Genomic DNA, 20,882 nt, shown 5'->3' on the forward strand with positions numbered 1-20,882 from the left:
AACTTAGCAGTTCGGCAAAAGAGACCGATAAAATAAGTACTAGGCTTACAAAGAATAAGTCCTGGGGTCGATTAGCTCGACTAAAAAAAAAAAAAAGGCGGTGCTCCAGCATGGCCACAGTCAAATGACTGAAACAAGTAAAAGAGAAAAAGTATATATTCTCAAGCTCTCTATCCATGTACATTTAGAATAATCTTAAAAAGTACCTCTTTATGTTATATATTAATGGACTAATAATTGTATCTTCAGATTAATATTACAGCATTAAAATAAATACTAACCCAATCAAACTGGCCAAAAATTATTTTAATTTTATTTCTTCAAAGATTAGACAATGTTATTTGTTCAAACTGGTTATAACCAGTCTTTCTGACATTACCTTCAGTAACTAGAAACCTTACATAAAATCATTCAAGAAGCTACATTTTTCTCAATTTATCTAACATCATTCATATTATGAATATCAAATAATTAAACGCCATAAAGATTGTTGAGTTTAAGATCATGCTTCTTCTCTTCCCTGTTTAAATCTATGCCTTACAGATAATATATATTTGGGCTGTCTGATAAAATTTTTTGAACAGATGGACTCATTATTGTACTGCCTCTTCTAATTGCAATCATTTCAACTCTGAACAAAATATATTTTGTATAATTAAGAATCTGAATAGCACTCAATAATCAATGTTTTCTCTCCATTAAAAATGCCTACATTTCAGGAAAATTTTAACCATATGATTATTAAGCTATCACTTGAACTATATATCTAATCAGAAGATAACTACACAGAGAAAGATATGAGGTTATGGCAATTCATAACATTCCAAGCTTCATGTATATAAATGAACACTGAGAGAGGGGAAAAAGGAGGTAGGAGTGTAAAGGATTAGGTAAGGTCTACATTAATCTGTTAAAGGTTAAAAGATGCTTGAAAAAAATTAAAAACAAAAAAATAAACAGCTAGTGATAGGGGAAATAACTCCCAATAAATAATTGAAATTTTTCAATAGTCAACTAATGGGGTAGAGATTCTTAGAGTAGACTAGCATAGCCATAATGATACAGGTCTCACTAATTGTATAGAAGTTAATTAAGGAAACTTTTCTTTCAAGGCTGCTGGAAAAGCAAATCATATGATGATATTCAGATTTTCAATAAAGTTTAATAAACAGATATTATTTGGGAATGACAGCAGAAGAGAAATGAAATGAAAAAAAAAATCCACTGCTTAATTTAAGAAACTGACCAGTGTACATGCTTAACGACTTACATAATGAATGCTTTAAAACTAACAGGCAGTAATATTTTCTCATTCTATATTAGTCAATTGTAACTAAAATATCACTTCCTATCATATCTAACCAATTAACTAACTATAATTGAAGATGATATTTAGAAAAGTGATTAGCATATGTGAATAAACTCATCAACCTGCTTGTTGCAGAAGATGATTAAAAGTAAATTCTTTCATCATGAAGAATGACATTTTAAGTAAAACTGGTTATATAACCTAGTTCAAAATTATTTTTGTTTTAACACCTTTGTCTTGTTTTTTTTCTCCAGAGATAAAGTATTGAGAACTACATTCTTCAATGTAGTTGTTTTTCTTAAATGTGACAGGATGGGATTTGAAGGACTATTGCCTGCTATTTCCAGCATGCTAATGCCAACATGCAGAAACTCCTTCTATAGTCTACTATCAAAATAGTAGATCATTAAACACATCACTTCAGAAATAAATAAAAATTCATATAAATCAACAAATATCATCTATTTATTGTTTCTATATCAGGACCCATGGCTTGTGGAGTAAACATTTTTACATTTAAAACAGAAAATGCATAAATGTTGTGTTCTTACGCACCGATATAGGAATTATACAACAAAATTAAATAATTCTACAGCAATCAAGCTTTCACTAATCATATATCTGTTGTTTCCTTAAGTTTTCTAAGTAGACAAAACAGTTTAAACCTTTTGTTACCATATTTCTGTTGAAATACACTGCTTTTATTACCTCCGACTTAGTGAAGGCAGAGGTATTGTTTTTGGCCGTGTTTGTTTGTCCATGGACAAGAATCGCTGGATGGATTCAGATGAAATTTTCAGGGATATTTGACCTCATGATTGGCATGAACTGATTAGATTTGGGGATTGATCCGGTACTGGACAAGGATTCTGGATTATTTTTCGTTTTTTTTTTTTTACTTAATTTTTGAGACCACCTGGGTTCATTTTTAGTATTCTTGTTTGTGAGAGCAGTCAAGTTTATTTCAGATATTCTCATTTTAAAAATTATCTCAGGCTAATCATTGAGAGGATGTTGGTGTTGCCTTGGCAGAGGTTTGTGCTCGTTTCAATTAATTTTGAAAATAATGAAGGATGGTGAAGACTACAAATTTTGAAGATGTGTCTTAAATCAACATCACAGTTTTAACATCCACTTTCCTATGCTTGCATGGATCGGACAGAATTTGTTGAGGCAGATTTTCTATGGTCAGGTGCCCTGCCTATCACCAACCCTCACCTGTTTCTAAGAAACATAAGATTTCCTTGGGCCAGACATGCTTTTCACACTAGATTGGAAACAAAGGACACTACATTAAGACAGTGGCATTCTTTGCTGCAATAACGTAAAATGAAGATAGAGACACAAACACACAATGGGCTTCTTTCAGTTTCCATTTACCAAATCCATTCAGGCTTTGGTTTGCCAAGGTCTATAGGAGATGGCACTTGTCTAAGGTGCCACACAGTCAAAATTATATATTTCTTTTCTACTCTAAGCACAAGACCTGAAATTTTTGGGGAAGAATCCAGTCGATTAGATTGACTCCAGTATGCAACTGGTAATTAACTTATCGATCCAAAAAGGATGAATGGCAAAGTCGACCATGGTGGAATTTGAACTCAGAATGCAAAGACAGACGAAATACTGCTAAGCATTTCGCCCGGTGTGCTCACATTTCTGCCAGCTCGCCGCCTTCAAAATTATATATTTCATTATATCCATTGTCCATAAAGTCAATGGTTGAGAGAAGGAGAGAGACAGGAAGAGAATAAGACAAAAGTTTGAAAAGAGCTGGTTAAAAAAAAAAAATTAAAAAATTGAAAGTGAAAAAAAAAAAAGAAAAAAAAAAACGTTGCCTAACAAAACTATTGAAGTCTTTACTTGTTGCAGCACACCCAACAAACACACACCAACTTTTGTTTATATTTCCCATCAGATTCTTGCTAACTCAGACCATTATTAACCTACAAAATTCCAATGAGCGTCCTTAAAAATAACTGACAGTTTGATAGTCCTATTTCTTTTATAGAGAACTGTATTAACCTTTTACTCTTTTACTTGTTGCAGTCATTTGACTGCAGCCATGCTGGAGCACCGCCTTTAGTCGAGCAAATCAACCCCAGGACTTATTCTTTGTAAGCCTAGTACTTATTCTATCGGTTTCTTTTGCCGAACCGCCAAGTTATGGGGGCGGTTGTCAAGCGATGTTGGGGGGGGGGGCACAGACACATACATACATATATATATATGTGTGTATATATATATATATATATATATACACATACATATATACGACAGGCTTCTTTCAGTTTCCGTCTACCAAATCCACTCACAAGGCTTTGGTTGACCCGAGGCTATAGTAGGAGACGCTTGCCCAGGCTGCCATGCAGTGGGAATGAACCCGGAACCGTGCGGTTGGAAAGCAAGCTATTTACCACACAGCCACTCCTGCGCCTATGGGTAAAATGAAAATTAGAGAAAAATAGTGTTGTGTATAGAAGACTGATTGATACAGTGTAACCACGCATGTGTTCAGATGACAAAATGGTAACATGGATTGTAGACAGAAGATTACAAGCAGACATTTTGGTGACTGGTGCAAGGATGGAATAAAACATTATGTAAACATTACATGACAGATGGTTATATTCTCTGAAGCTCTGTGACTTATACTACTCGCTGACAGCAACTCAGAATATTTTGGGACTTCCCACCTCCCACCTATTTTAAAGCCATTTATTAGCTTTGAATTATAAAGCCTACAGCTTGAAATGGCTACATCTTTCTATATGCCTGTGAAGACATACATGCCTTAGTTTTTTTTCCATTAACTGGTTTCAGCCATTGGACTCCAGCCATGATGGGTCAATGCCTTGAAAGGTTTAGTTGAACAAATTGACCCCAGTACATATTTTTAAGTCTAGGGCTTATTCTGTCAGCCACTTTGGCCGAACTACTACATCATAGAAATGTAAACAAACTAACACCAGTTGTCAAGTGGATGGTGGGGAACAAACACAAACACATACATGTATATATATATAAGGTGGTCCACATAGTTTCTGTTCACTGAATTCATTCACAAGGCTATCATAGAAGGTACTTGCCCAAGGTACTGCGCAGTGAGACAGAACCTGAAATGTGGTTGCAAAGTGAACTTCTTAATAACCACACAGCCACACCTGATCTGTAAGTGTTTATTTTCATAAATGTGCAGGTGGCACATAAAATACACTATTTTGAGCGTGGCCGTTGCCAGTACTGCCTGACTGGCCTTCGTGCAGGTGACACATAAAAGCACCCACTACACTCTCGGAGTGGTTGGCGTTAGGAAGGGCATCCAGCTGTAGAAATTCTGCCAAATCAGATTGGAGCCTGGTGCAGCCATCTGGTTTCACCAGTCCTCAGTCAAATCGTCCAATCCATGCTAGCATGGAAAGCAGACGTTAAACGACGATGATGATGATGATATCAATAAAAATACATGGCTACCACAAGAACAACTTTGTAATAAGGTTCAATGCAATTTTTAGAAAGTTTCTGTCACTGTATACAAGATGAATGAATTTTCTTTTCTTTTTTTCTTTTATTTGTTTTGGTCATTTGACTGTGGCCATGTTGGAGCACCACCTTTAGTTGAGCAAATTGATCCCAGAGCTTATTCTTTGTAAGCCTAGTACTTATTCTATCGGTTTCTTTTGCCGAACCATTAAGTTACAGGGATGCAAACACACCAGCATCAGTTGTCAAGCGATGTTGGGAGGATAAACACACACACACACATATATATATAACGGGCTTTCTTTGGTTTCCATCTACCAAATCCACTCACAAGGCTTCAGCTGGCCCAAGGCTGTAGTAAAAGACACTTGCCCAAGGTGTCATGCAGTGGGACTGAACCCGGAACCATGTGGTTGGTAAGCAAGCTACTTACCACACAGCCATTCCTGCGCCTATGTCTAAATTAGTAAATTTTCCAAAGAGTATTCCAATCAAAACAGATAATTTCTTTAACACAATAAAACTGATGACTCGCAGTGAAAAGATTAAATTATTTGTAACGGTTTTAATCAAGAATGAGGATTTGGGCCCAAACAGTCTTTTAATGAGATTTCTATCTAGACAACAAATGTAGATTGGGCTTTTAAGAGATCCCTAAAGTTTAGAATATTTAAGCTTCAAAGTTTCTTCCTTTCCTTTTAGACACACAAGGAAGCGGGGACTTTGGAACAGCACGGAGTGAGCATGCTGGGCTCATAACACAGCGGCCTGTAGATTGAAACTACGTTCTACTAAATAGTTAACCAGTGTTGGCTTGCTTATATTCTCGTAACTTAGCAGTTTGGCAAAAAAAGGGGGGGGGGGGGCAAATAAGTGCCTTCCGAAAGGGGTGAAAGGCAAGGTTGATATTGGTGGAATTTGATCTCAAAATGTAAAAGCCAGCAGAAATGCTAAGCATTTTGTCTTGCATGCTAACATTTCTACCAGCTCACTGCCTTGGTGATGATAATAATATTACTACTACTAATAATATAATAATAATAATCACAATAATACAAAACTCTACTTTTTGGCTGGTTCCATCCAGTTAGTAGTGGTCATGAAAGCACACTATTATGAAAGGAGTTTAAAACATGTCACAGGTTTTGGCAAATGTAAATCACACAGCTTTCTACATGTAAAACAGGTACACTAACCACCTCATCACAAAACATTACTATCATCATCTAAATCAAGTACAGACATCCAACTATTTCCTGTTTCAGGATATCCTTTATTTTTCTAAATATCCCCGTAAGTGGTATATCTATAGCTTCTCATCTCATTTGCCTAGCAGCAAAGAGACTTACAACTGCTCTACAGCATATACCTCTGAATTAAGATGTAGTCAAACACTTATCAGAATCATTTCCTCTTCAAATTAAATATCAATAAAACATAAGAGCATAATTCCTTTTATCACAAAAATAAACTAAAATAAATAAAAAAAAAAACAAGAACCTAATTGGATTATATTTCATTCCCACACACTACTCACCCACTCTCTTCTTTAACAATTAAGGTGGGGGGGGGGGAGTACATGACTGCTTACAATAATCTTGACAAGTTGCAAAGATTAAAGTGTTAACAAGCATTCAATCACAACTTTGATAAAAGTATTGTTATAATAGCTAGATTTATTGACTTATAAGTTATGTTGCAGACAAATTAACTACACTAATTTCACATGTAACTAAGATCTCTCTGGAACCTACACATTTCTCTTTATTTTATTCTATTTCATTTTTTTTTTTTTTACAAACACCAATAAATATGCTTAAAATCTGAGCAAATAAAAATTTAAAAAATTACGAAAAATTCATTTAAAATAAAAGAAAAAGAAAAAAAGAAATTTCCTGAACATATTTCATAAATTAAGAGATTAGCAACACATTAATTAAGCAAGGAACTAGGAAATGGCAGATATTTACACCCTATCTATTGCCAATTTTCTCCACCACCCCTTTTATTAGATTCAGTTAAGTGTAGCCGCTAACTGGGCAATTTCATGATCAGAGCTGTCATATAAATTCAGAAGAAAGAAAGAATAAAGATAAAGTCTATTTTATCCCATTTAATTAAGACATCAAAGTTTGTTTACTATATAACATCCATGTTCCATGGTAGTATAGGTCGAACCCTCGCTCTTCCATCACTGTGTGTGTGTGTGTGTGTGTGTGTGTGCGTGTGTGTGTGTGTGTGTGTGTGTGTGTGTGAATAAAAGAAAACCCGATGTCTTAACTATATATTTATACCAATGTATTGCAAGGTAGTTGGCATTAAGAAGAGAATCTAGCTGTAAAACCCATACCAAGACAGTGAAGCCTGGTGTAGTCTTCTGGCTTGCCAGCTCCTGTCAAACCATCCAACCCATGGAAAACAGACATTAAATGATGATGATGACCTACATAATTAAGACAACAAATATGGAGGAGTGAGTATGTGTGATTGTGTTTACATAGACTTGGCTAGGACTTCAAGTTATAACTGAGGGTTTACTCAACTACTGGTTGAATAAGCCATCAGGCGAAACTTGAAATCTCAGTCAAAACTAATTCTATAATAAATTTGACTCAACTCTTCCCACTGTCCTGCTATTAGTAAATGTGCAGTTATTTTTATGAAATTATTTTAAAAAAAAATTAACTACACAATCTACACACACACATACAACTTTTCTATATTTGTTAGCAACATCTTATTTGAATGACTATGAAAAATTATAAACACACAACAAAGGACAGAAAATTATTTCTTTATCATAAGAGATGTATTTCTTGCCTTACTCCAAAACCATTTGGGTGTTATCGACCTCAGAGAACATGCAGTTCTAACAACTGAAGGATTAGTTTGAATTAGTTGAGTCTAAGATAATATCAGAACTGGGCATGCTCTATTTAGAGCATGCCCAGTTCTGATATGTATCTGTATAAGTAAAAGGTAAAGAACCCCTTCGGTCATGAATGACTATGGGATTGCACTTAGAAAGTTCCCCGCCTAGGCACCAGTCCAGGCAAGGTTGTTTATGCAGTCGCCCATGCATACCAGCTTCCCCTCTCCATGCCATTGATGTTATCCAAGGGAAAAGCAAAGGCAGATACAGCTCGGCACCAGTGATGTTGCAACTCATTTCTACAGTTGAGTGAACTGGAACAATGTCAAATGAAGTGTCTTGCTCAAGAGTACAACACACAGCCAGGTCCAGGAATCAAACTCACTACCTCATGATTGTGAGCCCAATGCTCTAACCACTGAGCCATGTGCCTTCACCATCTGTATAAGTATCATACATTTATTCATTTTTTTTTTTTTGTTCAGCTCTATATCCATTTTTTGTGCTGACATAGGTTGGATGGATACTTATTCGAAGCAGTATTTTATTGCCAGATACCCTTATGTTGCCAACCCTTACTCAATTTACAAGTTTTTTTCTCTTTTTTCTTTTTAATTATTTATTATTTATTATTCCCCTAAACTTCAAACATGCAGAAGGTACAGAACATAACATTCACCAGGAATGTAAAACACATTCATTTCTTTGCTCAAACAATATTGTGCAGAAATGACAATTTCACACGCACACACATCCACATTTTAATAGGTTTCTGTATAATTTCCTTTATTTCTTTATTGCCCACAAGGGGCTAAACATAGAGGGTCAAACAAAGGGATTAAGTCAATTACATTGACCCCAGTGCGTAACTGGTACTTAATTCATCGACCCCAAAAGGATGAAAGGCAAAGTCGTTCTTGGCAGAATTTGAACTCAGAACGTAACGGCAGATGAAATACCACTAAGCATTTCGCCCAGCATGCTAACGTTTCTGCCAGATCGTTGCCTTTCTGTATAGTTTCCATCTACTCACAAGGCATTAGTCATGTCAAGATTATAGTAGAAGACACATGCCCATGGTCTCACACAATTCAGAATAAACCATTTTGTAGTGTAATTTGGAAATTTGTGGTGGTGGGGGAACACAGAGAATATAAATGAATTCAATGAAAGAAAATATTTCCAGGCTTTGTTCTATAATGTTGTTAACAGCAGAAGTATTTACACAACGTTCATTATAGACTACAATGATTTAACATGGCTTTTAAAATAGTCTCTTTAGAAAATACAAACAGTCGTGTTAATGCATCTAAAGTCTTCTTGATAGGTTTAAAAGAATATTAGCTTCAGTTTCATGGTGGGAAATAGTCAAGAAATAAATTTCAATATGGTTAAAGTAGGATTCAAACATTATTACAGCTAACATGCCAATAGGTTTAGTACTGTATATGAAATTTAGAGTCTTTCCTTTGAGATACAACAAACTGCTCACAATGAAAATGAACTCAAGGCTTATGAGCTGGTAGTCTAATATATTATTCACTTGGCCATTTAACTTCAATGTGTAGGATTTATTTCTTACATATGTACGTAACCAGTATAATTGAGCTCTGTCTTGATGGGAAAGAACTCTAAGAGTTTGGATTTACAATAAATTCTTCAATTTGCAACATGAAACTTATAAGAGGAAACTGGGAATTAAAAAAAAAAATCAGGAACTGTTTAGTTGAAATTTTATGAAATCACACAACCAAAACTTGCTAAAGCCATATGTTATATATTAATCAAGTTTGCACTATCTAGTAATGCTTCAGAAAACAGTAAATAAAACCAACATGATATTTTATTTTTACAATGAATTAAAGTTAAATACAGTTAAACAGTCAAGTTATTAGACCTAAGCTGTATGAAATATTTTCATTCATAATATAAATATCGAAAATTTAGATAAACTTCATGAACTAGATAATTTGTAACTTGATACATTGTAAAACATGAAAATTAATGCGATTGGTATTTCATTTTGATTTCTGCTTTATGGGAAACTAATCTCTTAGATGGTGTACAAGTTTACAGCATAAATCGTCAAATAAATAGGGAACAGGACAATAAGCTGAGAAGCCAATAGTCCTTATTCTCTTAACACTACAAGTTTGATGTATCAACAAACAAGGCACTTAACAGCCCAGTCTACTTAGCTGTAACTAGGTAGAGTATATAAGCAGGGGTGAACACCATACTCTCTTTACTCCTTTATTTGTTTCAGTCATTTGACTGCGGCCATGCTGGAGCACCACATATATATACAACGGGCTTCTTTCAGTTTCCGTCTACCAAATCCACTCACAAGGCTTTGGTCGGCCCGAGGCTATAGTAGAAAACACTTGCCCAAGGTGCCACGCAGTGGGACTGACCCCAGAACCATGTGATTGGTAAGCAAGCTACTTACCACACAGCCACTCCTGTGCCTAAAAATATTTTGCTAGTTTTTCAGTGCAGTCTTCAGCACGAGTTGAACACAGTACTGCAGTATAATAAAATTACGCAAGGAAAGCTTTGGCCATAATTACAGGCCCAGATTCCCAACCCAAAGACAACATCTTCAATGGTTTCTTGACAACTCATTACATTATGGGACAGTTTCTTTTGTTTTTTAAATATTTCCTCTCACAGATTGTCGAGTGTTGTCTGATTGATAGAAAATGGGATTCCTCCCCACTACGTCTATTACATCTCCTGTATAAATAAACTAAGGCAAGAAGATTGCCTGGCAGTTATGTGTTATTTTAAGACAGAGATCTCTTATCTTAGTGTTTATAACGGTGCTTACATTGCTACAAGATTTGTCAAATTTAAAAACCATTAATCTGTTTAAGGCTGGGAACATTGATAAAATACACTATCAACTGTTTGAAAAGAAAATTAAATAAGACTGCCACAAAACCTTTAATCCTTAAGACTTATTTTGCACTTTTAACTGTCATAGGATATCTTAACAGGTTTTAAGATATATGACATGAATGAAAAAGCATTAAATAATCAAAGCTTTATCCAATTAGTCAGCTTACTTCTACAATTAATTAAGAATATACACTAATTGGTTGATGTATAGTTGATAAATTTACTATCTAATTAAGAAGATGGGAGAGAACAGTAACAAGAAACTTAACTTGGCAAGTCTATGATTTTGCTACATGGGGTTAGTTCTGGTCACCGACAGAGTAATGATCAAAACACCTCAATAGTTTAAGCCTTGATCACAAGATATCTCATAACAATTAAAATACTGATGGACCCTGATAAACGAGGTATTTTGAGCGAGAAAAATTCTTGCTGACAGTGAATCATAAGATATGTGATTAATAGAAATTATATTGGTTCACATATATATTTCATCATCATTTTAACACCCACTTTCCCATGCCTGCATGGGTCAGTTGGAATTTGTTGAGACAAATTTTCTATGGCCAAATGCCTTTCTTGTTGTCAACCCTCATCTTTTTCCAAACAAGATTGGAACAGGACAGTACCATTCGTATGATGGTAGCACTTGTTTACAACTATCATGTAACATTGAGACAAGGACACAGACATACACACAAGTGTGTGTACATATTTATTTTTGGAACAGTGAAGCTCGAAGTACATAATACTACAAATGACAGAAAAATCAAAGACTGCCTGTGGGACTCAAACCCAACTCTCCTTGATGGGTCTTATGATGTTTTTGACACTTGTGTCCTGTCAAATCTAGGCGTTGGTTTTCTTGTCCCACAATGTAATGCCAAGCATGATTTATTCCATTTTCTGTTGGGCTACAATGAGTGCGTTCACAAGACAGCAGTGTTTCACTGCCGTATTTGTCAAACTTACTATTTATTGCTTCTATTACAAAGTGTGTGTGTGTTCTTATGTCAAATTATTTATAAAAACAATTTAACATTAGGTTGAAGCATTACTCAATACTTTTATTGATGGAAATTTAATAAGACTAGGAAAGTGTGTACACGTGATTTTGTTAAAATTTAGTTTTTGACACAAGAGTTTAGACAATTTATTCTGATAATAGGCTTTATGAGAGGAGTGGGGACAGGGGGATAAAAATAGTATTTGTGTTACTCTGTTACTTCGGTTATTTGTTTAGCTTCCAATTTATGCACACTGCAGACTCAGTCTTAAACTAAAGTTTTACCTTCAATGAACAGCTCACAGAAACGTATCAAATTGACTGAATTGTTTCACAGAAAGTGAAGGATTTTTTTTTCAAATTACATACAAAACTAAGAAGTAAACTTAAAGCCATAACAATTACCATTAAATCCGAAATAGCAGAAGTTTAGCTCAACAGTAAAAAAGACCCGTTTCAAAAGGTAAGTACTTTTTATTATTTTAAACAATTTTTACAGATTTTATAAAACTAACATAAATTGGTTAGTTGTGAATATTTAAATATTTGTTTGATTTAGCAAAGCAAGCATTTTATAACCAGATACCCAATCTAATGACAACTACTTAGTTCTATGGCATAGAAGTACAACAAATACTTTTGATGGAAAAATTTCAAACAGATTTGCTTATTATACATTTAATAGGGTTTAGCCAAATTTCTCCTTTAAAAGGTAAATATTTAGTTTATTCATGAATATATGGAGAGGGGTGTCAATCCAATAAAGTGAGATATTTTCTCTTAAATCTCATTTCTTATACATGTGATGTCCCCTAGTGGACTATTAATACAAAGGAGATATAGTTATTTTTTCGTGATATTTGGCAGGATTCAAAGTTTTGAGTTTGAATTTGAAATTAATGAATAAGGAAAAAGATACTTAGAATACATTTTTTGCCCCTTCTTGCTTTGGTTATTGGACTGTAGCCATGCTGTGGTACTGACAAGAAATGTTTAGTCAAACAAATTGATCTCAGTACTAATTTTTATATCTGGTACTTATTTTATTCATCTCTATTGCCAGACCACTCAAACTGACATCAGTAGCCAAATGGTAGTGACATACACATATATACATATGTTCCATCTACCAAATTCATTCACAAGGCATTGGCGAGTCTGGGACAATAATAGAAGGCATTTGACCAAGGTGCTGTGCAGTGGGACTGAACCCAAAAGCATGTGGTAGTAAAGCAAGCTGCTTAATCACATAGCCATGCCTGCATCTATACAAATATTTATTTATCTGTACAATTGCTTTGTATTTTTGAATCCTTGAAAATATTTTTTAAAAACCTTAGAATGAGGGAGGAATTGGTCACAAAAGTGAACAAGTCAACTGTCTGTCATTTGACAATGAATCAAGTGAGATAAAACAAACACAGAAACTTACCGAGTGAAGAAGAAATCAATTCCATTGTTGAATCTGGAATGAAAAGAGAAGAAAAACAAAAACTATGTAAAATTGAAACAACAGAGAAAAATAAATTAATACCAGGTTTCATTAACATTTCCAGAATGCAATTTGTTGAATGTAAATTATATTAAACCCTTCCATATAAATCTACTCCACCCTCACAATATATCTCATACATTAAACATGGTTTTCAAAAAAAATTTTTTTTTGATTTTATTCAAATTTAAAAGAAGTTTTTCCACTTTTTGCTTCTTTTTAATGATGCTTCAATTAATTAAACAGAAAATTAAGCTTTCAACACCAACAGCCCTTAAAATTTGCTTACATTCCAAAAAATGTTACACAACACTTATAATAGTCAGATGGAATACATATCACTGCATTGACCAGACTATCAAGTGTGGTTGTATGCCACTAGTCAGTCATAATGTGCTTCCTTGCATTTGTTGTAGTCCTCAAATGATGTCATCCTACTGGCTATGAAGACAGGCCAACATTCTCCACTAAATGGGAGTAATGTGAAATGAAGTGTTTTGCTCAAGAACAGAACATTCTGCTGGTCTGTGAATTGAAACCATGATCTTGCAATCCTGAATGCAACACCCTTACCACAAGTCTTCAATATATATCAGTAAAATTCTGAAGATACCAGTACAAGTTTGTTAAGATATTTTTGTTAACATATGCAAATGGTATGTATAGTAAAATGGTTGGAATATCAATGAATTAAACAGCCAGTAAACAAAAGTTTGACCAAAAAAAAAAAGAATAAAACAAAATTGTGTGGCACAAAAAACAACTTTGTTTATACCAATCTTTTAATTTCATACAAAAATTCAAGTATTTCATAGTATATTGAATTCAAAGTTTGTTCAAATAAACACACATAAATTTAGAATCATGAAGATCAACTTTATTGTTGCTTTTTGTGATTGCATTTCTATTAATATTTCTCAATATTTCTCTTGTATTTTGTACTTGGGTCACTCATTGGACAGTGGCCAAGCTGGGGCCCTGCCTTGAAGGGCCTTAATCAAACAGATCAACCCTAGAACTTGAGATCTCTTTTGCTGAACCATTAAACTATGATAAACAAGCCAATACTGATTGTCAGGAGGGACATGCACACACACACACACACACACACACACACACACACACACGCATACACTCATATACATGATGAGCTTCCATAGTTAATGCCTACCAAATTCATTCACAAAGCACTGGTCTACCGGGAAGATATTTGCCCAAGGTGTCATGTAGGACTTAAAACCAGGAAGTTGTTGGTCAGATCTGATCCCAATATTCTTCTTGTTACATGTTCAGACCAGCCAGATCTGGCCTCTCACACCTACCCAACAATATCACTCTAAAAATAAACAAACATATCACTGAACTCTTAAAGCTACAAGATAATGCATCATCATCATCATTTAACGTCTGCTTTCCATGCTAGCATGGGTTGGACGATTTGACTGAGCACTGGTCAAACCAGATGGCTACACCAGGCTCCAATCTGATTTGGCAGAGTTTCTACAGCTGGATACCCTTCCTAACCCCAACCACTCCGAGAGTGTAGTGGGTGCTTTTACGTGCCACCGGCATGATTAATTTAAAACAACGTGAATAAAGAATTACATTTGATAAAATAAGATGAATGCTAGAGGGCTAATCATACAACTGTTCATGCCATAATACAACATACTGAATATATTCCACAGACACACACGCAACTAATATTGTAAAAGTTTTGGAAAACACCTTTGAAGAGATACTTTTATAAAGCATTCATTTCTGCATTTCTCAAAGTCTGTCTTTTTCCAGTATAGAACAACGAGTTAATATCTTTCTATTAGGATAGCACTGTTGCTGAGTTAAACATTAAAGTGATGCATGTCAGTTAGTGTAATGTAATATACTGGAACGCATATTTAGTTGACAGTAAAAATATCAATGGTTTTGGCAATTGATGTAACAGTGGCAAGCACTTGTGTGACAATGTGCAAAGTTGCGACAATGATAAAGGAAGCAAATTTATATCCATTTCAGTTTGTCTGGATGAAATAGAAGTGTTTGATAATTTGATTAAAGGTTTAAACAAAGATGAGTTTGCAGCAGGAGCCTGATTGCAACAATAAAATAAAGTGACACATTTAAGACTTGCCATTTTCACAGAGATATATGGTTTTAAATGTGGGAAGCTTATTAACACTCAGTTCTTTTTTTTCACCTGTCCACTACGATTAAAATTTTTTTTTTTTTTAAAACCACTTGGAATTTTAAAACAAAGATCAATCAATTAGCTAATGAAGGAAATACACACATGCAAATATTCTGTACAAGTTGTACTCTAAATTCATAATTCTAGTATGAATTAGGTTGGTTAATGGCTTAGCCAATCAATAAAGATAACTTATTTACCAGCTGGTTTACTAGATCTTGAATGAAACAGTTGGAAGAAGAGGACAGCTGAAGAATATCAGGGAAAATAATAAATAAAATAAAATAAAATAAAATAAAAAAGCCAATATTCTGTACAAGTTGTCATTCCACTGTTGACATTTGGCTAATGGCTTCCCCCCTTCCCCCACCTCCATTATTCCCACCCCCAACAACTTCAACAGCATAGAAGACTATCTTTCACCCACAGACTGCTTTTATAGCTATATTAATGAAGTTTAATCTTGGTTACCTTCTGAATTTGCATTTAAGCAGACTGTTGATAGGAAGGAGGAAAAAGAAAAGAGAAATCCATGAGACATTAATGAACCACTGCTGGTTTTCTACCTTTTCAAACTTCTAGTAAAGCAATGAAGGTATAATGCAATTCAAAGGTGCTAAAAACAAACATAAAAATTAAAAATAAATTCAATGGATGAAAATATAAGTTTGAGAAAAAAAAGGGAATATCTAAAAAAAAAAGAAAATTCTTTTTCTTTTTAAATACAGTTTTACAATTGTTGATAAGAGGCACTGTGTAGAATTTCATTCATGATATTTGGTTAGTTAAGTAATCTAATACCTGAAAGCTCAGAACCATTATTTCAAAAGTAAAAATTCAGTTATAAAAAGAAGAAAACAGAGGAGACAAGTATTTGATGGTCCATAAAAAGGCACATTAAAAAAAAAAATTTCCCCCAAAATGTTTTTTTTTTTTTTAAATTCACTATATTATTACATGCTTTAATGCACTTGAAACATTATTCGTGAATAAGCACTGCTGAAACAGGGGTACAAGTAATAATGCCTGTGTCTCTCTATTATGCCATCAAGTATAGTAATGATACAGTGAATAAATCCATGATTAGGCAACTGGCCAAAACAAAAGAACCGTACCCCCTCTTTCGAGTACAGTGAAGCCACAGTCCTAAACAAGATAGATGTGAGAGGCAATTTATTTAATGTGCCTATCAAATATTCTTGTGTAGGTTACCAAGTATATGAAAGAGACAAAGCTGGCTATTGAAACTTTAAAGTCACTATCTAATTTTTTCTTATACAAATAAGTCTCATACTCTACCTATAGAGTGTATTTTTAGTTAATGACTGATTGCTTTTCCGTATGATTATGCATAAAACACACACACAATGAAAATAATATGTTGTGTATTTGAGAGAGAGAGAGATGCATAGATCAGCAAATATTTCTTTCTTTGTAATGTACTGCTATTATTTGATACTGTTTTCACCCTTGGTATTATTTAAAATTCACTTCAGAACAAACATAAAAACATTTATGTTTACATTCTGTGAATTTAGAAAATTCCAAAGAAATGAAGTAAATTCTTTTTTTTTCCCTTTTCTTTTTTCTGTGGTGTAACCCAAAGTAGCTAAGGCTATAGACAACAGCGAGTAGAATATTGAATTAAAAAAACACAAAGGAGTTTTTCTTTCAAAACTCCTTGGGCGGGGAAAAGTCAAAAGCTGCCCAAATCCCAAACTTTTATCTACTTCAAATTCCATTGAGAGAGAGAGAGAGAGAGAGAGAGAGAGAGAGAGAGAAAGAGAGAGAGAGAGAGAGAGAGAGAGAGAGAGGGGAGAGAGGGGGAGGGGGAGGGAGAGAGAGAGAGAGAGAGAGAGAGAGAGAGAGAGGAGAGAGAGAGAGAGAGAGAGAGAGAGAGAGAGAGAGAGAGAGAGAGAGAGAGAGAGAGAGAGATCAACTGCTAAAAGGCGAATTCACTGCAGTTGCAGAAGAGAAAATATTTCTTATGTACCTCCTATTGATAAAGGCTAACTAGCTTGAAACATTGGTGTCTGAGAGTCTTGATAGATGGCAACATGAACTAGTGGAGTGTTTTCACACTTTTTTTTTACCATAAGAGAAATATTTTCTCCATGGTAAATGCATTGAATTTGCCTTTTAGCAGTTGAAATATGTCAGAAACATATTTTAACTAACCTAAACTTTGCTTAAGCCTAAACATTGCATAGCACTAATATTTTGTTATTTTCCACAATCAAGCAATCCACCAGCACAAATCAGTCAAAGAACTGAACACTTTACCATCAAAATTTCCGAAAATCCATTCTATAGTTTTTCCTGTTTTTTGTGTGAAGACCTATAGGCTTAAACATTTATGTAGTGATGACAGAGATTAGTGTAATATGAAGGAGAAAGATTTCATACAATAAGTAACTTTAGATAAATAGATAATAAAGAAAGAAAGAATATTATCTTTGGGAACATACGAAGAGAATACAAATATAAAAATTTTAAATTGTATTTTGAATCCCGATAAATTTTTAAATGGACAATTTGGAACTAGTTGCTTTATGTGTATCAGTTTGTTGATTTCAATCAAAACAAAACACATTCAGTCAACAAACAAAACAGTCTTGAAGTGCTTCTGTAACAACTCTGTTGCCTGAAATCCCATATTACAAAGAAGGGTTAATTGCTTGTTGACTAATGAGTACAAAGTTCAAAACTTCTTTGTTTAATTAATATCTGTTAAGTCTTGAGAATTGAAAATTCATTTTGCTTGTGTGGTATTTGAATTTCATTCAGAAGCGCATTATGAACGTAAGGGGAATCAATATTATAAATACCTAATAATACTTTTAGCTCTAAGTTAAATAATATAGTGGTTCCATGTGAATTTACACAAGTGTCTTTACCTTTTACTAGTTTCAGTCATTAGACTGCAGCCATGCTGGGGCATCACCTTCAAGAATTTTAATCAAACAAATTGATCCCAATAAATTTTTTTTCAAAGCCTGGTACTTATTTTATCAGTTCCTTTTGCTGAACCACTAAGTTACAGAGACATAAACACACACTCACACACACATGTATATATGTATATATATATATATATATATATATATATATATATATATATATATATATATATATGATGGTCTTCTTTCAGTTTTCATCTACCAAATCCACTGACAAGGCTTTGGTTGGTTTGAGGCTATAGTAGAAGACAATTGCCCAAGGTGCCCTGTGGTTAGGAAGCAAGCTTCTTACCACACAGCCACAGTGCCACCTAATGAATGCTAAGTTCAAAACTTTTTTGTTTAATTAATAGTCCTGAGAAATGAAAATGCATTTCATTTGTGAGATATTTGAATTTCATTTAAAAGGACATTATGAACATAAGATGAATTAATATTTTGAATACCTAATAGCTATAAGTTAACATAGTGGTTCCATGTCAACTTACATGGGTGTAGTCATGATTTCAACTGAAGGGAGTGGTTTTAATAATTAATATGAAATCCTCTAAAAGCCATTCAATTTGGGGAAAATGCAAAATTAAAATTAGGTAATTATATTTGCATAAAATGGGAGTAGGACATAAAAACCTGCTGAACTTCCCTACTGGTTATGAGACTGGCATATTTTAACTGCCTCATTGGTTAAACTTCTTAACTCTTTAAGTATTCAGATTACTCTGGCAAATCTAATGCTTATTTATTGAGATTATTCTTAATCATGCATCATCTCATAGCTCTGGGATATTGATGATGTGGTTGCTTTATATTTAGAATGGCATTGTAAGAGAGGTGTGAGAGGCCAGATCTGGTCAGTTTTAACAAAAATTTTTTAAAAATGCTAAAAGGTTTAATTAACAGATAACTGGCACACTGATTAAAACTTTTCCCTTGTATCTTGTACAAGATAACAAAAAATAAATAACAAAGTATTGCTTGCTTAGTAATTTTTTAACCATTTTAATCAGTTTAATATATATTTCAAACAATAATTATAAATTCACAGTCTATCTTCATTCTTGAATAAGTTTAATAAATCTCTTGCTAATTAACTTCTTTTCAATTATGCCAGTAGCTTCTTAACAAAATTTGAAGTGGTTTTATCTCACCGAGTACCTTATCTGTTCAGAAATTGTTAGAGAGGTCTTAAAGAGATCAAAAACTCATTTCTGAGAAAACAAATGTAAATTTAACTTCAGTTCTATTTGTGGTATTTCACCTGTCTTTACATTCTGAGTTCAAATTCTGCCTGGATCAACTTTACCTTTCATCCTTTAAAGGTTGATAAATTAAGTACCAGTGAAATACTGGGGTCAATGCAATCGACTGGTCTCCTCTCCCAAAATATCAGGCCTTGTACTTATAACAGGAAGGATTATTATTATTATTATATAAGGCAGCAAGTTGGCAGAATCGTTAGCATGCTAGGTGAAATGCTTAACAGTATTTCGTCTGCCATTACGTTCTGAGTTCAAATTCTGCTGAGTACAACTTTGCCTTTCATCCTTTTGGGGTTGATAAAATTAGCACCAGTTATGCACTGGGGTCGATGTAATTGACTTAACCCCTTCCAAAATTTGAGGCCTTGTGCTTCCAGTAGAAAATATTATTATTATTATTATTATTATTATATCATATGAGGACACATGGCCTGGTGGTTAGAGTGTTGCACTCACAATCAGAAGATTGTGGTTTCAATTCTTAGACTGGGTGGTGCATTGTGTTCTTGGGCAAAACACTTCATCTCATGTTACTCTGCAATCACTTAGACACCTAACATGTGGCACACCATGCACCTGTTCAGGCAATGTTGACTTGATGGAGGAAGTGAGCTAATGCATGGCACATACATTTGATCACTATAAACAAATCATTGTGCAGGTTGACGGGAGAGTCCGTCATTATTATTATTAAACCTTCAAGGACTGAACACAACTACCTCCCCCAAAACTGAAATGCAATATGCAAGCCAATGAAGGAGCCACTATATGGTTGTTGAACCTGCTAAAAATAACAGCCTGTCTCTCTGATGCCACAATATTATTTAAATATAATGGAAAGACAGTGTATAATATAACATTAGATACATTGTCTGAGAATAAGACAAGATAACCTGGAGTGCCTATGACTGAAACTGACCTGGGGTTAAACAACAACAACAACAGCAAGTAATAATGGGTAGTTTAAAAATTGGCAATGGTTTAAAACCAATAGTTTATTGATAAATCAGAATTTCACTTTTAATTCACTCATGTTTTATTTAAGTAATTTTAAAGGATCAATTATTTCCTTATGGAATGGACTTGGAAGAAGAAAAAAATAAAGCAAATAAATTTAATCTAAAATATTGGAAACATAAATGGCTGCTGACAACAAATCAAAATCAGATCAACAAATTGAAAACAACTCACTGAAAAATAAATATTTTGGAAAAAGCCAGAGCAAAGTGTTGCATAATCTCAACAAACGACTGAACAGAGCAGAAGCATTGATAATAATCAACTGAAATAATAAGCAAAATAATAATAATAATAAAAATTTTTTTAAAAAAACCAGATTTCTTTTTTTTTTTTTTGTCATTTTCATTAATTATTCTTCAGTAAAGAAAATTCCTATAATTTAAAAAAAAACC

The 20,882-nt window shown here is 33.9% G+C and overlaps 1 protein-coding gene across 8 annotated transcripts in view; it reads right to left on the reverse strand.

Moving 5' to 3' along the window:
• LOC106871219 (uncharacterized) overlaps window positions 1-20,882 on the reverse strand; it is a 184,726-nt gene that overhangs the window by 58,633 nt on the left and 105,211 nt on the right. For all 8 annotated transcript variants that reach the window (XM_089347662.1, XM_089347661.1, XM_089347665.1 and 5 more), the window contains one exon: window positions 13,004-13,036. The gene's annotated coding sequence lies outside the window, so the exon portion shown is untranslated. The remainder of the gene's footprint in view (window positions 1-13,003; window positions 13,037-20,882) is intronic.

This window comes from Octopus bimaculoides, chromosome 2, assembly GCF_046866305.1.
Source record: "Octopus bimaculoides isolate indiv1 chromosome 2, ASM4686630v1, whole genome shotgun sequence".
Taxonomy (NCBI): Eukaryota; Metazoa; Mollusca; class Cephalopoda; order Octopoda; family Octopodidae; genus Octopus; species Octopus bimaculoides.